At 31.9% G+C, this 25,429-nt stretch overlaps 1 long non-coding RNA gene across 1 annotated transcript; it reads left to right on the top strand.

Annotated features, from left to right (window-relative positions):
- On the top strand, window positions 1-25,429 carry LOC149562619 (uncharacterized). The gene is made up of 2 exons (XR_016363507.1): window positions 1-315; window positions 25,113-25,429. It is a non-coding gene; the product is annotated as an uncharacterized LOC149562619 (long non-coding RNA).

The following is a 25,429-nucleotide window of genomic DNA, read 5'->3' as shown; positions in this document are numbered from 1 at the left end:
GTTATACACCGAATAACTACCATTCCACTTTCTTTACATTTCGCTACTTTTTGTTGTACAGAGATTCTTTGTTACGATCACTGATAAGTCTGCAAGCTCGTGATTGTGTACTCATACTTACCCTCTTCGTCATTGTGACACAGAAATCCATGCAACTTTGACAGAATTGACGGTGCTTTGCAAATTACGTCTCTATGTAGAAAATACCCAAAAGAATTTCTGTTGATTGGGAATGGTGTTGATTCAGTGCACGCTCTTTCAGGGAATATCTAATTGTCTAACACCGTCTTCCATGCCATGGATTTGCGCCCCAAGGTAAAGTAGTTGATCTTGATTTTGGTTTACAAGTTTACTTGACAATTTCCTTTTCTTGTGGAGCAATTTATTCTAAGATATTAGAGGGAAACTATCACGTTTATGAAAAAAATGGTTATCAATTTCTAGTTGGTTTAGTAGAGGAGGATTTGTGTTCTAGAGGCTATAAGTTTTAAATTTTATTCTGCGTGACATATGTATCTTTGTTTGTAGTAAGATTGTTTGGTATTATGGACTATAGGCTAAAAAAGAGTCATTTGTAGTAGAGGATTTATGCTAAGAGGCCACAAATTCTAAATCATATTGAGGATAAGTTATGTATGTCTATTTGTGGTGAAATTGCTTGGTAGCATGGACTATAGACTATAAGAGAATCTTTCTTAGTAGAGGATTTGTGTTTGAGAGGTCACAAATTCTAATTCTTATTAGTAGTGAGGTATGTATGTCTATATGTAACAACATTGATTGGTATCATAGACTATAAACTATAAAAGAATCTATCATAGTAGAGGATTTGTGTTTGGGCCATCACAACTTCAAAATATTATTGAGGGCGAACTATGTATGCCCATTTGTAACAAGATAGGTTGACACCATGAAATATGGATTATAAATGAATATTTCTTAGTAGAAGATTTTATAATAAAAATTCTAATAGGCGTTCAATCATATTTTTAGACTCATAAGCATTTTCTTAATTTTCCCAATATTATGCATGATCATTCTACACCTAAATTATAAGAAAGTAAAAAGAAATATGAGGTATCTTGCTTCTATATTTATAAGGTGAAGTGTAGACACATAGAAATGAAAGTGTCATAATCATATATTTAAAAAAATGATACTTATTCTTGATAGTTTTATACACACAATATGTGATGAGAATATAAAGAAAAATGTTTGTAGATTAATATCTATGAATATTATAGAAAGTTTTGATTTGTACACATGACCATTTATTTGATATTTTTAAATTCTTATTGATTATTATCTAGTAAGAAGATTCAATGTAAAAAGACATTGAATACTCATAAACTACCCAATATAATTTCAAATGTTGATGCAATATTAAAGTTTACTACATCTACCAAAGTTGTGGAATTTGCATATTTATACTAGTAAAAGGGTTTCTTACACTATAAATCTTCCTCATGTTTATGGTCTATCCCAAATTCCCTTGTACATAAAATCTAAGTTGAGAAAAGAAAACAACAATTAAAAAAAAAAAGTGATGATTTCAAGAAGCTAACATGACCATCAAAATTAGGTCCATGTGGACCAGTCTAGTGCTCTAACATCTAGTAGTTGTCTCATGATCACTTGATTGACCTCATAAGAACTTAGCAACTTGACAACCAATGCAGTTGAAATGTGTACAAATTGTTACTCCAAGAATGATATTGATGGTGGAGAACATCTACTCTACAAAGAGAGGTCACAAGTTCAAATCTTGTAGAAGGTAGGATATGTACACCTTGCATTTGAAGCACAATGAAATGCCTCCTCTACATTACAAACTAAAGGATTAAAATAATTAATTTATTGTATAGTTTACAAAAAAGGGATGAAATTATGATATTTCTATCAAAATTCAACTATATAGTTTTGAGTCAAACTTTTTGATCCACACTTTCATGAATTGTGGTTTTTAAGATCACATCTCTAATGAGAATGAATATAACTTAGCACTTATTGGATCTATGTGAGTTAAAGATGATCTATAATGAATGGTAACAACACTTACTAAAGGTTTTGTAAATGGGGTAGCAAGCTAAGTGGGTTTATCCACAAGGAGAACTCCCTAATCAAGCATGCTTGAGTTGTAGTCCTACTTAGATGAGTGACCTCCTAGGAAGACTTGAAGTTTCATTATTGAAAATATGCTAAATATTTTATTCATTCTTATAAATGATTTCTGTAATTTAATTTTTAATAAAAGATATTAACTACTTGTAAAGGATGAAACTGTTATCCAATGAAAAATAACAACTTTTTTTCAATCACACACACACACACACACACACACACACACATATCTACATAAATTTCATTATAAAATATTAGTATGCTTGTCTTCTTTCCTGCAAAGTTCATTACTTGTGAGGTTTCCCTCAAAATTTGTGAAATACCAAGCCAAAAATCAGAGTGAATGCATTGCTACAAGAAGCCTGCGGGACATAGTCATTGAAGGGTAGCATCTTCAATCATTCCTTGTGCTTTGCTAACTACTAGTCCATTATCTTTTGACTTCCAATTCCTTTCAACCTTTAATTTTGACTGTGTTTTTTCGTTAACAATTATCAGCCACGGAAAATGGTGGAAACCAACGGTACAGTCCTTTAGGGCCTGTTTGGTTCATGGATATCAACAGGAATTAAAATTGTGAATTCTAAAAAAATTGTAATCCATTGTTTGGGTCGATGAAATGAGAATTGGAATACGAGAAAATTAGAATTCTGTATCCTCATTTATTCCCCAATTCAAGGATTCGGTCTTGCTTCTAAATAGTTGGTATTGCTCAAATACTCATTTTAATTCAAATTTTGGGGAAAATGAGCATTGCAAATTAATACAAAAGAATTTTTTTTAAAAGTTCGGTAGACCTAATTTTTTTTGGCGCTCAAACTTTTTCTCTGCCAGATTGTACTCCATTTTATCTCTGCAAATGTTTTGCTCCATTTTCTTTGGTTTCTCACGTTGTTATTTGCAGATCCATTTTTTCTCTGCCAAACATTTTGCTCTCCATTTTTTCTAGTTTCTCAACGTCTCTACAAAGGTATGGTTGTATTTTGCTCTCCATTTTGCTAGGGTTTAATAGATTTTTCTCTGAATACGAGGCCCTTCTTTTTTTCATTATGGTGCTGCTATTTTTACTTGTGAGGAGCTCCGCAAATGTATATGCGCTACTTAACCAATCCATTATTTCTTCTTTGGTCAACCAAAATCCTATAGAATGGTGGTACTTTTGTGTTGAATGTAGATTCACTGATTTTTTATGGCTTCTTTCTTGTGCTAACCCTGCCTTTGTGCATTTTATCAATGTTTTGGTCGCGAGTTAGAACCCTAGCTATCGCAGTGGCCATTTGCTTCACTAACAGGGTAGTTTGTAGATTGTTTTCCTCTAAATTTTTTCATTTTCTTTTGGTTTCATTTGTCTGCCATTGTGAGTTTTGACGTGGCCATGCCTCATATCCAATTCTAGAAATGTGCAATCAAATGGTGAAAATGTGTATTTTTCATAATGAATTCTTGGTGAACCAAATGGTCCCAAATCAAATCCTCAAAACAGTAATCTGGATTTCAAGTTCCAGAATCCCAAATCAAGGTTTTCGAATGCCAAATTCGCAAATCATATTCTAGCAACCAAATGGGCCCTTAGGGGTTGCATGTGAGTTGGGCTATATAATTTGACTTTAGTAGTTAGTGGCATATTTTGGTTTCATCTGACCCAAGGAGGGTTTCAATCTAAAAGGCCTCAAAACAAAACATCCATTCATGAGGGAAGGAGTTGCAAAAATTATGGAAAAACTAGTTTGAGCTGTCTGTGGAACCTCATCCATGGATGAGGCAAAGAGGAAGAATTTTCTTCTTCAAGCTACTTTTTGAAGAACTTTTGAGGGCTAAAACAATATTAGCAAATCAATTGGATGGTCAAAAAGATTGACCAAGTTAGAGTAACACAAACTTTGGTATTGTTTCTCAAAATGTGTTTTATTTCTTCTACCAAGTTGTTGCACCATAAAGCACAACTCTTTGGCTCTTATTATTAAGTTCTCGTCTTAGGCTGTCTATTATAACATGAAATAGTCTTTCTCTTTCTTATATATATTATAATCAATTTCAAACTTGTATAAAGTTATTGTATCTACTTTTTAAAAAAAAATTAAATAATATATTATATATTTTTTAAAGTGTTTTATTGTACAAGTTTATTTTAAATGATTGATATGATTTTGTGCTAATGTTATTCTATGTGATTTTTATCTCATTCTTATTGTTTATATGTAGAAATATACTTATTAATCAAGTTATAACTTTTGTTGGCCAACTAAGGATAAAGATTAAGTTGTTAATTTTTTCCTTACTCCTTTTTAACATGACCCTTAGTATTTTCAACCTGGCTATGAATCAATTTTACAAAGCATCTAAAACTCTAAATTGTATGTCTTGGCTTTAGAAGTTGGTCATGTTGCATGTTCAAGATAAAAATATAGGTTCTAAAAGCTCATTTGGTACATCAAAACAATAATTAGAGGTTTATTTCAAGTTATGTCTTCCCCCTTTCCTTGATGAATTAGTAGTTTAGTTCAGCTTTAAGGGATCCCAGTAAACTAGAACTTTTTGTAGGTCCATTCTCATTATAGGTTATCCTTGACTTAAGAATGATTACATATTTGAATAGGTTGTTGAGTTAATAGATCAACAAGAGTGTAAACATTGTTGATACAGATTTCATAAGATCATTTTGAACACATGGGTATCCAACATGGCTTTTTTGTTAGGAACCTTATTTGAACATTTTTCTATCTTCCTTTTCCCTTTCTAAGTTGCATTTAAGAAGAGTTTTGATCTGAAAATGCTATGTCTAATAGTGAAATCATCATCTAGGTCTTATTTGGACATAGCTAAGCTTACTTATAGACATTTATATAATATCTAGTATATGTTGTGTAATTTTATTTTTTCTATTGGAGGTGCATCATATATATATATATATATATATATATATATATATATATATATATATATAGACAAACACACACATATATGAGTATCTATTCCAATTTTTCATGGATTATATCCTTTGATAGTACACCATTTATTCTGTCACGTTCTTATTTGTTTCTCTTTCCATTATACTTTCTTAGTCTTGGGTGGTTGCCTTGATAGTCAAATCATATGCATCCTCCAATCCATTTTCAAAGATTTTATTCATTTTCATTTTGATCAAGGAGGACCATGAAACCCACATGTAATGTGGCACATTCTTATGTTATGGTATATAATTCATTCATTATGCACTTAGTTGCACAAGAAATGCCAAAATGAAAGATGAATCATTAGATCTTGGTTCAATTCTAATATTTAGTAAAGGAATTGAATGTAGACCATTATCATAGAGGCCATATGCATGTTTATGAATAGTATCTTAAATATTTCTTATTTTGGCCAATTTAGTTGACTAAAGGGTTTGACCAAGGAGAACTCAATCACCTATTGATTTGTTGAGTTCTTAATGGTCTATGTGGACAACACCGTGATTTGTAAGATATACAACAGAAAAGGGAAAATAAATATTCAAGTGTACTTTTTTGTTCAATTAGATTTATGCTGCTTAGTCTAATTCTACACATCAATATCAAGTTTATAGGAAGTGTGATTTATTGGATATGACAAGAGATCATTCTATAATTAGTTTTTGCTAGCTTATACAATAATCTTTATTTATCAAGATTGAAACAATTGATCTTATAATAATGATTAATGAGTTCAAAATATTATCAATAATAAAATTATCGAATATTAATGTTAGACTATAAATTCATTTCCTCCCAATCAATTCTCACATTTATTTTTATTTTATTGCCTAAATTACTTACTAATTAATTACATTTATTGTAAAATAACCTAAAACAATTTAGATAAGGAAAATATGAAAATTTCTTATATTCCCATCCACTATAATCTATAAATAAATTGATCTGTAATTATATATAATAGCTCAAGAATTTAATCCTCCAAAACAAATACTACCTTCCAAATGTTGAAAAGTTATATTTTGTAGTACATTTTAATCATGTGTGTGTGTTTGTGTGTTTGTGTGTGTATTAATGCATAGTACTTCAATCTTTGTTATCTATAGTATTTCGTAACTTCTTGACATATATAAATTATTTTCTTTATCAATCTATAACACTTAATTCTTTGTACACATAAATGTACAAATATTTTATATATCTTTTACTTTCCTCAATACCATATATATGTATACCTAGATCTATGTATGATATTGACCAAAGTATTAATCACTTCTATTTGAGCTTCATTAATGACATAACTTCCCACAATCAATCCTATGCTATTATGTTAACTATTAGTTGCTAGTGGTTAATACAAACTACCACTTCTCATCTTCTCCTTTCATACAGTTCTTGTTATTACCCATTAATTTTGGATCACCACTTCCAAATATCCATTTCAATCACCCAAAATTGATGAAGCTAATGCATGGTTAAAAGATATTGATCCACCATTCTTAATTGACAGCTAACTATTATGCATCAGTAAAACATATCCATTAGTGTTGTGTATGAAGGAGATGGTATTGTTTTATATAGTTTTATATGTATTGAATAAACAATGGTGAATTTGATGCAGTTGTAATTTTTTATTTCTTTGCTCTATTTTTAATATTAGCTAATCTGTTTTATAATCTACAAAGATATGTGTTTTTCTTTTTCCTGCTAAGGCTGCGAATTTCACATGGTATCAAAGCATGTTACAAGAAAGGAAAAATCTAATTTTCTTTTTTTGTAGATATAGAAAATTAGATCTAAAGATGGATTCTTTGACCTCTGTTATTCTCACACCCTACAACTACTTTGATTGGAAGCCTAAAATTTTACTCCAGCTTTGGAGTAAAAGGTTCTATCAAATAGTTAAGAATATAGAGGTTGAGCCTAATTTAGCAGTAGAGAAATCTAAATACTTCAACCATTTGGATGAAGTATTTGGTCTACTATGCTTGTTTGTATCTCAAGAATTGTTTTTCCATGTTGACGCATGCACAACTCCAAACCAAGTTTAGAATACCTTGGAGACTCTCTTTGGAAAGAAAGGTAAAATGTGGGGTCATATCCTTGAAAATGAGCTCATCTCATTAGATTCAAGGAGTTTTGGCAATATCCAAGATGTACTTCACAAAGTTCAAAGCTTTGTTGCTTCAGCTAAAAGGATGTGGCATTGATAAGTCCAATGAAGAAAGTAAGTTAATTCTTGTCATTCTATCAAAGTTGGGTCCAGATGATGCAATATTTGTTTCTTCTTTCCACACAATTAGACTCACAACATGAGAAAATTAGAAGATGCCCACACTCAATGCCTTTATTGAGTCTCTAATACATGAGCAAGATAAGCTTATTAAGATGGGTACCTTTAAGAATTCCAAAGCTCAAGCACTCATTGTACATACAACTAGGAAGAATAACTCTAAATCCAATCACCAATCCAAAGAAAAATGGAAGAAGGATTCAACTCCAAGAAAGGAAGGTAATCGAAAGCCTTCAGATAGGTCTATAGGCTCAAAATAAAAGGACGGGAAAATCAAAGTGCACCTATTGTAATCATGGATACCATCCAAAACCATCATGCATGAAGACCATTGATCTTATGGTGCAGACACTTCAACAAAATAATCTTGGTAGTCTTACTCCTGAGAGTGCCAAGAAGTAGAAAGAAAAAACACAAAAACCAAAGGCAATGCTTATGCATTGATAGTTATTTATTATTCCTCGAATGCATGGATAATAAACTCTGGAGCTTCACACCACATGGAAGCTACAAAATATGCTCTTTCATATTTGAAACCATATTCTGGTTCTCCTATTCTAATGGGAGATGGATCTCTTGTAGAAGCAACTAAAATTGGTAAGGTAGAGCTTGGAACTGGAAGTTTTGAGAATGTCTTACATATCCCAAAACTTTCTATGAATCTACTTTTTGTGTATCAAATGACACATACTGGAATCAAGAGGAGAGTTGAATTCACACCAGATTCGGTGAGCATCTATAACATGCAGGACAACTCCAAAAAATTTGTTTGTAACGTGAATCATCAATCTCATTTGTACACTTTCTCTAATTTTGTTGCCAAATCATATTCTACTTTACTTCTAACACATGCAAATAATGCAAGTAGAACTTGGCATGAAAGATTTGGAAATGTGAATTTAAGGTACATGTAGAAGCTTAGCAATTAGGGGATGGTAAAAGGATTGCCTACCATAGAATTCTTTAATGGATTCTATGAAGGTTGTGCTCTTGGAAAACATCTAGAAGAAAAGTTTCCCAGGGGAATTTCATGGAGACCCTCATCTCCTCAAGAGCTTGTTCATAGTTATTTAATGGGCCCTTCTCACAATCACTCCATGAGAAAAGAAAGATATATCCTTACATTCATTGATGATTACTCAAGGTACACATAGGTGTACTTTCTCAAATACAATTCTAAAGTGTTTGAGAATCTCAAGCTTTTAGAAGCCCATGCAAAAAAGCAATCTCAAAAATTGATCAAGATCCTCTACATAGATAATGGGGAGATTATGTCAACAATGATGTCCAAAATCTTTTTGATGAAGTTGGAATATAGCTACAGAACACGTTTCCATATACTCCACAACAGAATGGAGTAGCTGAAAGAAACAACCGATCTTTGAAGGATATGGCCAGTTGCATGTTGCATGCTAGGTCCCTTCTCTCAAAAGTGTGGCTTGAAGCAGTCAATTGTGCTTCATATATTCAAAACATATATTTTCAAAAATTCACAAAGATGTTGGCAATCTGATGAGATGTAGGACAATACTGTAACACAATAGCTTTTTTTTGTCTTGTTAGCATCTATTTTGAGGGGGGGTTTTTCCTCTTTACTATTTTTTTTCTTTTTTCTTCTCCATTGTAGTTAGCATTAGGGGGGGGTGTTAGTGGATAATACAAACTACCACTTCTTGTCTTCTCCTTTCATGCAGTTCTTGTTACTGCCCATTAATTTAGGATCACCACTTCAAAATATCCATATCAAACGCCCAAAATTGATGCAGGTAATGCATGGCTAAAACATGTTGATCCACCATTCTTAACTAACAGCTAACTATTCTTTACTACCATATATGAAGGAGATGGTATTGTTTTATATAGTTTTATATGTATTGAATATACATCAGTGAATTTGATGTAGTTGTAATTTTTATTTCTTTGCTATGTTTTCAATATTAGCTGCTCTGTTTTATAATCTCCAGAGATATGTGTTTTTCTTTTTCCTACTTGTGAATTTCACATTAGTAACTTTATATCTTCCAATACTAAATATGTAATTGATATTATAAATTAATAGAAATGAAACTATTAATAAAAATAAATAAAAATTGTTATAACTAAATATTGTTCTACACTATCACAAACTCTCAATTTGAATTCTACATGATTCCTGCTAATTTAGGTAGATGTTTGTAAAGATCATGTCTTTCATATCCACATATGACTCATGATTTACCAAACCCAACATACCTAATAAACTCATGTAAAATTAAGATGATGTTCTCATCAATTTTATAAGTTGATCAAATTTGAATGAATCCCAAAATTCTGAACAACTATAATATGACATGGCAAGAGTGGCATATTTGTGATCTGAAAGGGTGTGTGTGAGAATCTTTTGGTAGTAGCAAAGGCTGAAATAAATGGATGTGGCTATCCTTCCTACAAATTGCACTATTGACTAAATTTCAAAAAAATGAAAACACAATGAATTTTTTTAAAATTTTCAGCATTTGATCTTCATGATCTGTATATTTTGTGATAAAAAACAACAAATTTTTTGAGAAAAATTCAATTTATTTTGTGAATTTAAAAAAATTTGTATTAGACTTTGTTTTTGTCTTTGATACATTTTGTATAGAAATTAAACATAGTTGAAATAAACTATGAAAAAGAAAGCAAACCATATTTCAGTAATGATGTCATTTCCATAGCCATAGAGAATGATTTATAGCTACCATTCCACTCACTCTCATTCACTTCTGCCATAGTCGTACATTAAATAACCTACCGTTCCACTTTCGTTACATTTGGCTACTTTTTGGTGCACAAAGATTCTTTGGTTACGATCACTGATAAATCCGTAAGCTCGTGATTGTGTACTCATATTACCCTTCTATATTTGCATGGATGATACTCTGCAAATTACGTCTTTCTGTAGAAAATACCAACACCGATTTCTGTCGATTGAGAGTGCACGCTCTTTCAGCGAATCTTCAATCTGTTTACCTTTTTAATCTGACACTTCCCTTTTCTTGTGGAGCAATCCATTGCACGATATTAGAGGGAGAGTATCATGTTTATGGTAAAAATGGTTCTAAATTAGTTTAGTAGTGAAGGATTTGTGTTCTAAATGTTATAAATTTAAAATCTTATGAGAGCAAAGTATGCATGTTCTGTTTGTAGTCAAGTTGTTTGATATGATGGACTTTGGATTATAAAATAATATATTTTTATTCTCGTTACATTTTCTTAGAACATCTTGATGATGGATAAGAGAGTCATCCCATTCTTACATAACTAATATGTTATGAAGTTTTGACACATTCATATGGATTGTGAAAATCTAATGACTTTGACCTCTCTCTTTATTTCTTTTACATTTGCAATCTCTCTTCTGTTTAAAATTTGGAGAAGCTTGATTTATGATATGTATATTAATTTCATCATCAAAATGTAGCACATCATATAATTGAGGAATCTATCTTTTGCTTAGAATTTGATTAAAAAATTAAATGGCAAACATGTTCTAACTTTAACCTCTCTTATTGATTTTGCGCACTTTAAATTACGGTCAAGAAAGACTATTTATCATGTAATTATTAATTTATGAGTTTTCATTTTATCCTTGTTGAATTGTGACATTGGCAACAATTCTATGACTATTTTTTATTTCACATTATATAAGTTTTTTTAATATATTATGACATGTCTCAGGGGTTCATTGAAATGTAGTCTACATGTCTAATCCAAAGAATCATATGCTTTGTATAATTACCTTCAAGAAATTCTATTACTTGCATTTATATCAAAATTACACATTACATTTCTTATAAGACAAGCTAGAAAGTAAAGTAAACAAGTATGACACAATAATAGATTTTAAGTCCAATAACCAATATAGTTTAAAACTACCAACACTTCTAACTTCTCTTTAAATTTGAGTGAATGTGGTTCAAGCATCTGCAATTCTCCTCACTTCTTAGGCAATGGTGGGAGAGTTTTCCTAAAGTAAAAAGTATAAAAATGTTTCAGTTTGCTGCTAAACTTAAACATATCAAGGCCCAAATTAGAGAATTATGGAACTCAAAAGTCTTTTAAAATATTTTTCATGAGAAGGAGAAAGTTAAGAAACAATTATCAGATGTAAAAAAACAAATTATTCATCATGGGATGTTCACAGATTTGTACTAGGGACAAAAACAATACCAAGAGGAATGGGTTGAGTTGTACTACAGAGAGGAAGAGTTTTGGAGGCAAAAGTCTAGGGAATTATGGTTTAGAGAAGGAGATAATACCACCTACTTCCATTCTTCTACAAAGCAAAAATAGGTTCTAGATATTGTTTTCTCAGTTGTTGATTGCAAAGATGGTATTTCCATATTAGATGAAAAGGGCATGCAAGAGGAAGGGGTCATATTCTTTAAAGAACTATTGATTACTCCTTCTTCATCTATGGAATTGAATCAAGATAGGGTGGAAGAAATTTTCGAATCAGTCTCATGTCTTATTTCATATCAGGATGAAAAAGTTATAATGGCCCCTTTCTCTATCTCCAACTTGCATAAAGTAGTCTTTTCCTTCCCTACAAATAAAGCTCCAGGTCCAGATGGATTTACAACATTGTTTTACCAAAAATGTTGGGATGTTATATGTGATGATCTACTCATAGCTCTTGAAGAGTCAAGGAAAAGAAAGGCTTTCTAAAGATATTTTAATACAACAAATATTGTTATCATCCCAAAAACCCAATCTCCAGCCACATTTGCTAATTTTTGTCCTATTTCCCTTTGTAATACAATTTACAATTTTTTTACTAAACCCATCTATATGAGATTACAACAATTCATCCCACACATTGTATCTTCAGATCAAGGTGGATTTGTTCTAGGTAGAGAAATAATGGAAGGTGCATTAGTTGCCATGAGCCCCTACATTCTATTAATGAGAATTGCTTATCTAGTTTTGTTATCAAGTTAGATATGATGAAAGTCTATGATCGAGTTTGGTGGTAGATCCTTTTCAAAGTCCTACATAAATTTGGATTGTCAAAAGCATGGTGTAAATAGATAAGAGCTTTCATATCTAAAGCCTAATTTTCAGTAATTATTAATGGGATATTAGTGGGCTTTTTCAATCCTTGTGGGGGATAAGGAAAGGTGACCCTCTTTCCCCATTCCTATTTATTATAATGGTTGAGGCTTTAAGTACAAACATTTAGTCCAAACATAATACTAGTCTTTGGAAGCGTGTTCAAATCATAGGTACATCCATCTTGACCACAAATTCTCTCTTTGTAGATGATACATTACTTTTTGGAGAAGCGTCTATTCAGGAAGCATGTCAAATTAAAGACACTTTGGATTCATATAAATCTATTTTAGGGCAAAAAATTAATATGTATAAATATAAGATCTTCTTATTTAATGTTGAAGATAAGGCTGCTTGCAAGATTGTCAACATTCTAAACTTTCTGGTTGAGCAACTACCTTCATCATATCTAGGCCTCCCTCTCTTTATGGGATCTAATAAAGTGTGTTATTGGTCATCTACTATTGAAAGAATAAAGAGTATAATTTTAGCATGGAAAGCTTGATGGTTGTCTCTTGTGGGTAGGATTCAATCAGTTAAAGTGGTCTTATCTTCCATTCCAAATAATTACATTGCAATTCTCAAGGCCCTGGCTATAATTGTCAAACAAATTGAGAATCTAGTTAATGACTTCTTGTGGAGAGGAAATTTGACGGAAGAGAAAAAAAAAATCGTTAATCTCATTATAAGATATGGCACAAACTAAAGCATTTAGAGGGGCAAATATCCACGACATGCATTTTAGGAATAAGGCTTTTAGAGGGATTTTGATTTGGCAAATTTATACAAATCTGAACAAAAAATGGTGTAGGATTATGCAGCAAAAATATCTTGACAATGAGGATCCAAAAAGAGTACTTACCATTTCAAATCCTTCCAAAAGGTTCAGTTGTTTAGAACTTCATAAAGCATTCTAGAGATATAGTACAACAATACATTTCATGGAAAGTACATAAAGGAGAGGATATAGACTTTTGGAATGACTCATGGCATGGCCTTCCCACTCTTTCTAGTTCACATCAGGACACTAAGTTAATTAATACATGCTTTCTTTGGCAGGGAAATAAACTTATTGATTATGTAGATTCGGTTGATAGACTTTCAAGGAAAGTCACATGGAAAGATCCTATTGAGTTACCATTATATGAGAATCAAATAGGAATTCTTCAAACAATATTTAAGGATAGGAAAATTTATTTATCTAATAGAGAGGACTTGTTAATTTGGGTTCCTACTAAAAATGGGAAAAGTATTGCAGCGAATTCATAATGTGAAACCCCCACAACAAGCTTTCTCCCTTTGCTGCAATAAGTATGTCCTTCCTAAGGCCAAGTGCTTTGCATTTTTAGCCTTGAAGAAGAGAATCCTCACAAGTGAAATACTCCATAAATTATCTACTGCTTTACCTTTCAGCTATGCACTTTGTAATGAAGCAGTAGAAAACACTAATCACTTGTTATTAAATTGCTCTTTTGCAAATGAATTTTGGGCTTTTGTTCTCAATAAACTGAACTATAACATGCCCTTACCATAGACATAGTGGGACCTATTCCAATCATGGCTGGTTCTACACTTGTCATCTTTATTTAGTTGCTTTTGGAAATGTATTATGACCATTGTTGTATGGGCAATCTGGTGGGAGAGAAATAAGCACATTTTTTGTAAAGAGAGAAATAACATCAATGAAGTGGTAACAGGCATTGAGAAGTTAGTATAAAAAGTGGTTAATGCAAATCTATTATCAATCAAATGCAATTTTTTCTTCTCTTCTTGGGATAGATAAATTGTGAAACAATGGAAGGGGATCATGATACCTTTCGGATCAATACCACAATGGAATGTTACTATTGTTATAGATAGGGAAAAAAATAAAATGGTTTCCTCCAACTCACAAGTTTGTTAAAATAAATTTTGACTATGTCTCAAGAGGTAATCTGGGTCCCTTGGGTATTGGTATTTGCATTCGTGATCAATAGGGCAACATGTGTGCAATTAAATCTTTTCCCATTTCTCAAGGAACTAATAACAATGTGGAAGTGCATGCCCCATTACATGGATTACTATTAGCTAAATTGGAGGGTTCAATAGGGTGCACATTGAAGGAGACTCCATGTTAATAGTCAATGTGTGAATCGAAAGAGCTATGCATAATTGGAAACTAGCTTATATTTTAAATCAAGTATGGGAATTGATAGAATCTTTTCAAGAGGTCTACATATCCCACATAATGTGTGAAGGCAATCAAGTTGCATACTTATTAGCAAATTGGGGATGTGATGGGCTACACACAGATTCATTATGACCCAAAGATTATATTGATTCACAAGAGTAGCTAGGTATGTTGTTGAAAAAAGATATTGTTTCTACAATTTAGGAGCTTGAAAATTAGTAAAGAAATTTTAGATTTTGGCTATCTCCAGACCTAGAAAGTGATTAAGTATTCAGATTTTTCAGTTATGGACTATAAACTCCAAGGAAGCCTAGTTGTACCACTTACATATCTAGCTATACTTGTAGCTTTTATTTTTATTTTTACCATGTAAAGGAACAAGGAAGCAGGGTTTTCTTTCTAATACATATTAAATCTTAATAGCTTCGTCCATTTTATTTTTTTTAAAACACTTCTAACTTCTCTACAAGAACTGTAATGAATCCATTTGATAACATAGTACTTAGATTTTTGTTAAACGAATAATAAATATACTATTGGATAATGTGTAAATAAAATTGGAAAGATTTAGATAGATTAGTAAACTTCAGTAGTGCATCAATTGTAACAAAATATTTGAATGAATAATGGTAGATATTGACTAAAATTGTATTTTTTCTTTTTTCTTTTAAATTCTTAGTTGTGTTGTAAATATAACTCAAAATTTTTGTTCTACAATATTGTTGTGGTTCAATAGATTTTAAATACCATAACTTTATAAAACCTATTTTTGATAATAATAATATTTATGTAAAATTAAATCCTTACTATATTATGAAAATACATTGATTAATAAGATATTGCAACATCATCATAAGAATAAAAAGCACTTGATCTTTTTACAAGAAAAAGAATCCTTGAGAATATGTTATCTAAGTATCATTATGTAATGATGAAGGTAATTTTTTTTCTATTGCAATATCCATGTAAAGGATGAATCACGCTCCTCAATAAAAGGTGTAAAATCAACTAGTCCCTATTAATCCTAAGTAAGATAAGCATTAAGCATAGATGAAAAAGGTATGTTTATTTGTGGCAATTTCGTAAGATTTATCTATTTCAAGGAACCAACATATTTTGTACCAATGGTTAACTAATAAAATGGATATGGGTTATCTTGATATCTACCACATATCTTTCATGTTTTTAAATGACCATTAAATTCTAATAAATCATCATTCTCAAAACACATGTCCATGAATGCAAAATAATATTAGCCACACGTTTCTTTAAGTATCATATGGAACAATCTATCATTAGTAAGTAGTCCAAGGGGTTAAAATGAACCACACCAACTGATTCTTATTCCGCAATATAAAATTCTGAAAATTTCATGAAACTATAAATTAATTAATTAAATATTTACTACATCAAAACATGTTTGTTGTAAATGTTCAAATTAGATGTATTATTTACTAAATATAATTTGATATTATATTTCTTAGATTTTGTTAGCCACAAGTAAGGCAAACACAACTACCAGGCGAATCACTAGTACCAACTAAAACTCAAAACCTATAAAAATAATATTAGAAATGATACATAAATAGTAAATATAAGAACCACATCATACAACACTTGAACACCATATTTTTTTGTTAAGAAAAATTGTCAAGGTAAACCCTTGTGGGATTCAAGCCCATAAGATGATGTACTCTATTAAAAGTAATGCCCAATTAAGAGCATACAACTATATAATTATTTTAACTACCCCATAATCTTATGACCTAATTTGTATGAGCAGTACCAAGAGCACACTGCTAAATATAATCTTAGATTTGGCCCTTAGTTGGGTTCACTAATCTCTTCTTCAATTACAACAAGATGGACAAGCATCCCATCACAAATGAATTTGAATATATCACCTCCTATATCCATACAGTTCTAATGAACTACAACTTGTATTACTTTTCTCATATACTCACACCATATGATGGGCTAGATTTATGGCCAAGTTTTTATGTGTTTTATGTTGCTATGTTCCTACATTCCTTAAATTTTATGGCATTTACTAGGCTTGAACACTTTGAAATATGATGATGATATACAGTGGGCATTTAGTTATACACTTTACATTATTTAAAGAAGTACTTGATGTGATAAACTATGATTTTTATTTATATCATTCCCATGTGAATGATTTAAGAGTAATAAGTTCCTACAACCAAGTAGCTTATCATCCTACAACCATGTGAGCAATTCATTCTTAATTAATATTGAGATATAATGAACATGAATGAGACATTAAATGAATTAATTTTTTGTGTCTTGTTCCCCTGACCCCTTGGTGTAGGGATAAGTCAAAAAGGACTTAATGACCCTAAATAATTTCAAGAAGACTTAATGAAGACTTGGATTTAGTCACACCATTGTGGAAAAGGAGAACTAAGGTGTTGGAAACTTAAAATTGGGACAATTATTATTTTGTCATTGATTTCAAATCTATTGATAAGACATATTGCTACATAATCTATATGTCATATATATTTGATTGATGAAGATGATTTTGAGAAATTTATCATAATAATGGCACCTAGAGGAAAGGTTGAGTTATGAAAAGGAAGCTATGATGGACATTTGATTAGTTATACTTTGATAAGACAAAGTGATTATTTATATCAAGAAAGTTAAGCTAAGCCGAGCAATAGAGTAAAAGGTTAAGGAATTTTGAGTGATGCTAGTGTCAACTAAGCCCCAATAAGTGCTGAGAAAATCTAGTGTTGCCTGAGAATCAGTATTGACTAAGCAAGATAGTTAATTGATAAGTAGGAGATAATTTCCACAACAAGTCAAATTGTGATATTGCTATCAAGATTGAACTATATGATTTTGAGTAGTATTGGGATGGGTGACCTCCCAGGAAGTCCCGATGCTTCACCCCTATGAGCATCAACTAGATCCAACGAGTGCTAAGTGTTCCATTTATTCTCATGAGAGATGGATTCATGTTGAATCACTACTCATGAAACATGGGTCAATGAGTTTGACTCAAAATCACACAGTTGAATCCTGATAATAATATCACAAGATAGTTAATGTTGAGCCCAAATTTTTACACCGAGTAATTCAGTGATGACCAAGTGCCAAAACTTAGTGATTGTCAAGTAACAATCTTGAGAATGAATTTGAGGAAATCACAATTCCTTGTTGACTTAGTTGATTTCTTGGGAGATGTAAATCATGTTGAAGATATGATTAATAAGTTAGATCATTAAATTCAAGGTGAGGATTAGGTAAAGACCTAATAGATGAATTCTAGAGAAGTTTCGAGAGGATGATCAAGAAGATGGATAAATACAATGAATTGTGTTGAACTTACTCATAAACCCTAAGATATATGGTGATTGTGGAAAATGACAAAGCAAGAATTACCTATTTAAAGAGGTATAGAGTTGAACTTAAAGAATGCGAGAGAGAGAGAGAGAGAGAGAGAGAGAGAGAGAGAGAGAGAGAGAGAGGTGTAGAAGAGGAACACAAAGAAAGGTGGATCAAAGTCAGACAAGGGTGAACATAAGTGTATAAGAGTGAAAGAGAAACACAAGGAGATTGCTTGCACAGATGTTGTTGATATTGATAAGTGAATCTGAAAAGATGGCTTAAGTTTTGTTGAAAGGATAAGATTGATTGCTTGAAAGGTTGGCAAGAGAATTAAGAATAGAGATGACAATGGAGAGCTTATCACTAAATCAACACCTTAACTGAATAGTGTTATGAACTTGCAAAGTGAGTTGTAATCATACAGATCAAAACCCTAATTTTTTCTTTCTAATCATTGTCAATAGTTTGTATTGAAATCCTTCTAATAGAGGTTAACCTAGCAGTCATTTGAAAGACTTAACAATCTATGTAAATCCTTTAAGAAGGTGACATTCTAAATAGAATTATCAAAGTCCTCTAACAAGGTCACTCCTAATAGGGTGATTAAATCCTCTAACCAGGTCACATTTAATAGTGTGTATTGTAAACCTTTAATAGGGTTAGCTCCTAATAGAGCTCACCTCAAAAGAGTGAAAAAGTGGTGACATCTTGCTAGTGATTTTTCCCAAATTGGGTTTCCACATAAAATCCTAGTGTCAAACTTGTATTGATTGCTTTATATGTTTTACATTTGATAAATTTTATGTTCAACAAATTATGTTATGTTTGGGACAATAAGTTTATCAGTACATTAGAGATTGAGCAATAATATGATAAGAAGAACAATGAATGTTTTATGTTTAATTATTCAAATGGTACTTATGGACCTTGAGTAAGTGACTCAACCACCCCCCACCCCCACCCCCACACCCCCCCACTCTTAGTTATTCTAAATATTTCTAACAATTGGTATAAGAGCTCAATGCTTACAGAGAAGAGTTTGAAGGTACTTAAAGCTAAAGATCATGACTCACAAAAGAGACGTACCAAAGTTGAACAAGGAGAACTCTCCTACATGGAAAACCTTGATGAGGTTGCATATATCTAGTATCATTGATGTTTCTATCAAATTTGTGGATAAACAAAATGTGAAGGTAACAAACACTCATTTGATAGCTGAGCAACTGAAGCAAAAGAAAGAACACAATCAAACAATGTTGGAGATTGCCTCAACCCTAAGCTATGCCAAGTTTGATAACTTAAAAGGCTATGATAGTGCAAAGAAGATGTGGGATAAATTAAAAACCATATATGGAGGTGATGAAAATTTCTTGAGAGCCAAATTAGAGAGCCTAAGAGGGAAATTTGATGATATGAGAATGATGGAAGGTGAGAATATAGTGCAATACTACACAAGAGTCAAAGAAGTTGTTAATGTTATTCATGTTGCAAATGGAGAACTCAAAGATGAAAGTATGATATGCAAGGTATTAAGGACTCTACTCCTTATATATGCCATTAGAGTATCTACAATTCAAGATCTAAGATGCACACTAGGTAACACTTTGATCTTAGAAGGTATAATTAGTAGACTTACTACTTTGAGATGTCTAACTTTGATAACTATACCCCTGCTATTATTGAATCTTTCTTTAAGTCACAATTGGTTCTTAGCAAAAGAAAAGGAAAACATGTAAAGAATGATAGTGACAACTTAGATGATGAGATTGATGAACTTGAAGCTCTTATTGCAAAATGATTTAGCAGAGGAAAAGGTAAATATAAAGGTAAACTACCTATTATTTGTTTCTCATGCAACAAGGTTGGTCATATTGCTGCTAAATGTCCTAACAAAGAGGATATAGATGAAAGGAAGGAAATCAAGTACAAAGGAAGAAGAGATGACGTAGACTACAAGAGAAAAAAAGACAACAAAGGTAAAGAATATTTTTATATTGATGAAGAAGAAACTGAAAATGAATATAAAAGTAATGATGATGAAGTTATCTATGTTTCTCTAAAAGAAGATTTAAATGAAGATGAGAAAACTGCATTGATCTCTTATGTAAACAAAAGTCACAGATGGATAATTGATGGTGGATGTTCAAATCACATGACTCGTGACAAAGAAAAATTTGAGGATATTGGTCCATATAAAGGTGGATGTGTTAAATTTGGTAATGATATTCCATGTGTTGTAAAAGGAAAATGTACTATTCAACTAAGTGACAAGATAAAATGTGAAAATATTTATTGGGTTGAAGGATTTAACTATAATCTATTAAGTGTTTCACAACTGAAGAAATCATGTTACAGAGATTAATTCCATAATAGGAAGGCCAAGATACATGATGATAATGGTAAATTGATTAGAAGTGGTGATTAGACAAGAGGTAACTTCTTCTAGATCTAGATTTATCTAATGAGACATTTTTTTTATAAAATAAGAAGATGTTTGGTTATGGCACAAGAGGTTATGTCATGTGAACTTTGAAAATTTGGTGAATATTACTAAGATGAAGAAAGTAAGAGGGTTTCCTAAGCTCAAGAAGCTTGACAATTATATGTGTAAACAATGTCAATTGGGAAAAATCACCAAGTCTAGTTTTAAGGTAAAAACATACACTTCTAGTGATATTTTGGAATTGGTTTATACTAACCTATGTAGACCTATTGATGTTTAGTGCTATTGTGGAGATCTAAGTTTTTTATTCTATTTGTTGATGAATACTGTAGGATGATGATTATGATGTTACGTAAACCTAAATATGATGCTTTTAGTTATTCAAGTGGTATTTAGCCAAAGGTGAAAAAGAAATATGGAAGAGTCTGAAGTGCTTCAGATCTAATAGAGGTGGTGAATTAATTTCAAATGAGTTCAATACATTCTACAATGATAGAGGAATTAAAAGATAGACGTCTATACTAAGGACCCCTCCTCAGAATGGGATAGCTTAAAGGATAAACATGTCAATAATGGATTGTGCAAGTAGATTGATGATGGAGAAGAGTGTATCAAAGAAGTATTGGAGAGAAGCTATTAGTACTATTGTCTATACCATGAATATAGTAAAAGTCAACAAAGGTACAGATGCTACACCTTTTGAACTATGATATGAATATGCTCCTAATGTGAAATATTTCAAAATCTTTGGAAGTGGATGTTATATACTTAAAGATAATTCGAATGGAAAACTTGATGAAAAGAGTGACAAAGGTATATTCCTAGGAGATTCCACCAAATGAAAAGATTACAAGTGTTTGAACTCTAACACTAACAAAGTTGTGGAAAGTGCAGATGTGAAAGTTGATGAGTTTGGAGAGAGAAGTGACATTGCATGTAAAGAAAAAACTAAAGATTACAATACATTCATCTATGTGGATGATGATGCTCTCAGCACTCAAATTGAACAAGCAAATCAAATTGCAATTTACTAGCAGATAGGAAATGATGTAGTACAACAAATTATCGAGTAGTAGATAGTGGGTGCCAAGCAATAGAATGAAGATGCTGAGTCATAGGCAAGCAATGCAAGGAAAGTTGTGCAAGTTCACCATAGATTACAAGTACTGTGATGGTAAACAAAAGAGCTCCAATTGATAGATGGAGCTTTTCTCAACTTAATTTTTTAATATAGGATCCCTAATTGGATAGAATTGTATTGATGACAACAAGGACTACAAGGGATTGATGAGCTTGGGTCCCCAATCTCATCATTATAGACCCCATTGTGGGATTAATCTAACATGAATTGTGCTAGATAATGAAAATCCCTATTTTTTAACTAGTGCAGATCATAGATATGAAAAATACATTAACTAGAGTCGATGATAAGACTTCCCAATGACTTGTAGTTAAGAACTAGGTTTAAATGCCTGATCCTTTACAAATAAAACGAGTGGCTATTTTGTATATATGCTCATGAATTCAAGTGCATTGCAAGTCAAGCCAAAGTTAAGTGCAAAAGCAATGCCTCTCATCAAATTCTTCAAATCCTATTCCCATTCATTTTTAATTCATTTGTCCTTCTAGTCATATTCATCCTCAACCCTTGCATATATCTAGAAAGTTTGACACACTCTAGTTCCACCAATTTGGACTTCATAGTGAGTTTATGGAATTCCTTAGTGTAACTAGAGACACCCATCTCGTTTTTCCTCAGACTCTGCCTCTTTTTATGAAGTAGAATCTCATATTCCTTAGGTACATAGGCTTCCTTTATTAAGGTCACCATCTTCTTCCATGTATTATTTGATTTTTCCATCTTCACCCTCTCCACTTGAGTGAAATTCCACCAAGTTAAGTTAGATCCCTTCAACTTGGATTTTTCTATCTTCACCTTCTGATGCTTTGGTATCTCCTCATAGTCAAAGAAACTAGCGAGTGCATCAATCCAATCCATCACTTCTTCTGGATCCATCTTCCCACTATAGACAAGAAGATCAAGTTCAGTGTCCATGGTCCTTCTCGCCATGGATTTCAAAGTCTTTAGAAATAACCTCTATTCTGTAGGGATCTCTTCTTCTTCCTCCTGCCAATAGATTTCCTCATCACTCCCCTCCTTCTCATTCTCAAAGTTACCATTGAGTCCTTTTTTGACTTGTTCTTTTAGTTTTTCCATCTCTCTCTTCATTTGCTTCCTCTTAGCATCATGCTCTTTCACCACCCTTAGTACTTCAACATTTTCCATTTTGTTAGGAAGTTCATAAACATTTTCTTCTCCACCATCTGCCATGGTTGCAACTTGTCTTTCTCCAAAGATCTACTAAGTTTCTCTGATACCACTTGGATGATAGTCCCTTGATTATATCAAAGTATGTTACTTAGGTGTACACAAAGCCACTCTCTAACAATACAACCTAGGTTTCCACAATATGATTCCCAATACCCACACTATCTAGACTAGATCAATTTCAAAGTCTAGAACACCTCCTTGAGGCATAACAAGACACAAACTTAAGCCAAAAGTTTTAGGGATGAAATATGAACTTCTTTGAAATACTAAATGCAGTTCCCAAATGTTTTAGAACACAAACTCCACAATACTTGCTTAGGAAAATCAAACTACACACCTAAAACTCCAAATAGGGTTCCAAGAAGGTTTAGAAATTACTCCCCACATCTCTTGCCTCCTAATTTGAGATCCAAATATTCTTAAATTAAATCCTCCCCACTTTCTTTCCACCAAGGCTCAAATTTTTCCCACAGTGAAATCTATGGGAAAGATAGATTTTCTCTTGAAACCCTAGTTAGGGCCTTCCTGCGACCAATAAGCACTCAAAAATTGATTTCTCTTGACTAGTAAGATTTGAAGACCTCAAACCACTAGCAAAACTTTCATATGAAATTTCTTCTTGAACTTTTCCAATCCTTCAAAGTCTCATGTAAATCTATACAATTCAGTACAAACAGTTTCTTAGGAATTTGGTAGGAAAACAATAGATTTTATTTATTTGAATGCAATGAGTACATTAGATTCTTCTCTTCTATGTTGAGAAAGGTTTCTCAACCTTATTTATGAAATTCCCAATCAGTTCCAACCAATAAAGGTGGTTGTGAATGTTGGGATTCAAAATGTTTTATTTTTGCACAAAAGTTGCATTATGCAACAATGACAACTTTGACAGCTTTTTGCAAAAGTTGTCAAATGTCTCCAAAATCTACCAAACTTTAATCCTAGACTCTATCAAGGAACTTGAGAAGGTTTTGACCATAAAATAACCATTATTCAAACTTCTAAACTACTTTATCCCATTTCTACCTAGAAATTACCCATAAAATGACTAAAGTAGACAATTAGGTTTATAACACACCTAATGTCTCCTTGCCTTACAACTTGGACATTATTTCTAGCATTGGATTCTATATCCAACTACTACCCTAACCCTTTGTTTATGATCCTCTAGATGTGCTTGCAATGGATGGAATTGAAGGTGCTCCTACACCAATGTAATAAATGAATTAAATTTGCTTCATAATCATCTATATAAAGGCCATATGTATATGTGTAAATGTTTCCTTAAATCTAACTTTTGATTAATTTGATGGACTAAAGGGTCTAACCTAGGAGAATCCATTCACCTATTGATTTTGTGAGATCCTTAATGATTTTTGTGGACACCACCTTAACATCTAAGATATCAAGTAATAAAGGAAAAACATATATTTTAAGTGCGCCTTTTTGTCCAATCAATTTTGTGTGGCTTAGTCCAATTCCTAAGAATATGTTTGATTGGACAAGGCATGAAATTGATCTATATTTATTTTTTTGTTAGTTTAATCTTGAGATATTCATGAAATCTAGACAAGTAATATTATAATAATAATAAATCATTTCAAAATATAATAAAAAATATTTGTCAATCATCAACCTTAAACTATGAACTTATTTCATGATGGTTAATTGTCACATTCATTTTTATTTCATTATCTATAATATTTACTTGCTAATTAGATACATTTATCTATAAATAACCAAAATTGTTTAACACGTTTTTCACAATCAATCAATGATGGACCATTGTGTTAACCAATGTGTCAGAAGTTGAATATAACACTATACAATCACAAGCCTAGAGAATGAGTATATAATGACATGGTTGTACACGTTTCCTTCTACTTTAACCAGAAGTTTGTACTGATCATTTCTTTTCATATCCAGCTATGATTCATGATTTTCCAAACCTAACGTAACAAACTCATGAAATCTGAACAAAGATGTTCTGCTGAATTCCCCAAGTTGAATGAATTTGAATGTATTCCAATACTCTGCAAACTATATTATAACATGGGAAGACTGAGATTTTTGTTATGTGAGAGAATCCTTTGGAAGTAGCACAGGCTGAAAGAAACCATGCAAAAAACAAGCAACCCATATTTCACGATCAGTGCTGTCATTTTCGTACACAGAATGATTTCATAACTACCATTCCACTTAATCTCATTCGCTTCTGCCATTGCCAAAGTTATACACCGAATAACTACTGTTCCACTTTCTTTACATTTCACTTTTTTTGGTGTACAGAGATTCTTTGTTACGATCACTGATAAGTCTGCAAGCTCGTGATTGTGTACTCAATACTTACCCTCTTCGTTATTGTCACACAGAAATCGTTGCAACCTTTGCATGGATGATGCTTTGCAAATTACGTCTCTATGTTGAAAATGCCTAAAAGAATTTCTGTTGATTGGGAATGGTGCTGATTCAGTGCATGATCATTCAGGGAATATCTAATGGACCTGGTTATCCTCCCTACAAACTCTACAGTTGATCAATTTTCAAAAAATTGAAAATATTATGAATTTTTTTTCGAAAATTTCAGTATTTGATCTTCATGATCTGCATAGTTTGTAGTCAAACACAACAATTTTTTTGGAAAAACAACACTAGTTTTTGTGAATTTGGAAAACAAAAAGTTTGACTT

Source organism: Cupressus sempervirens, chromosome 4 (assembly GCF_028749045.1).
Source record: "Cupressus sempervirens isolate cs-2001-9-10 chromosome 4, ASM2874904v1, whole genome shotgun sequence".
In the NCBI taxonomy this organism is placed as follows: Eukaryota; Viridiplantae; Streptophyta; class Pinopsida; order Cupressales; family Cupressaceae; genus Cupressus; species Cupressus sempervirens.
Note: the sequence above shows the minus strand (reverse complement) of the source record. Positions and strands in the feature narration are given on the sequence as shown.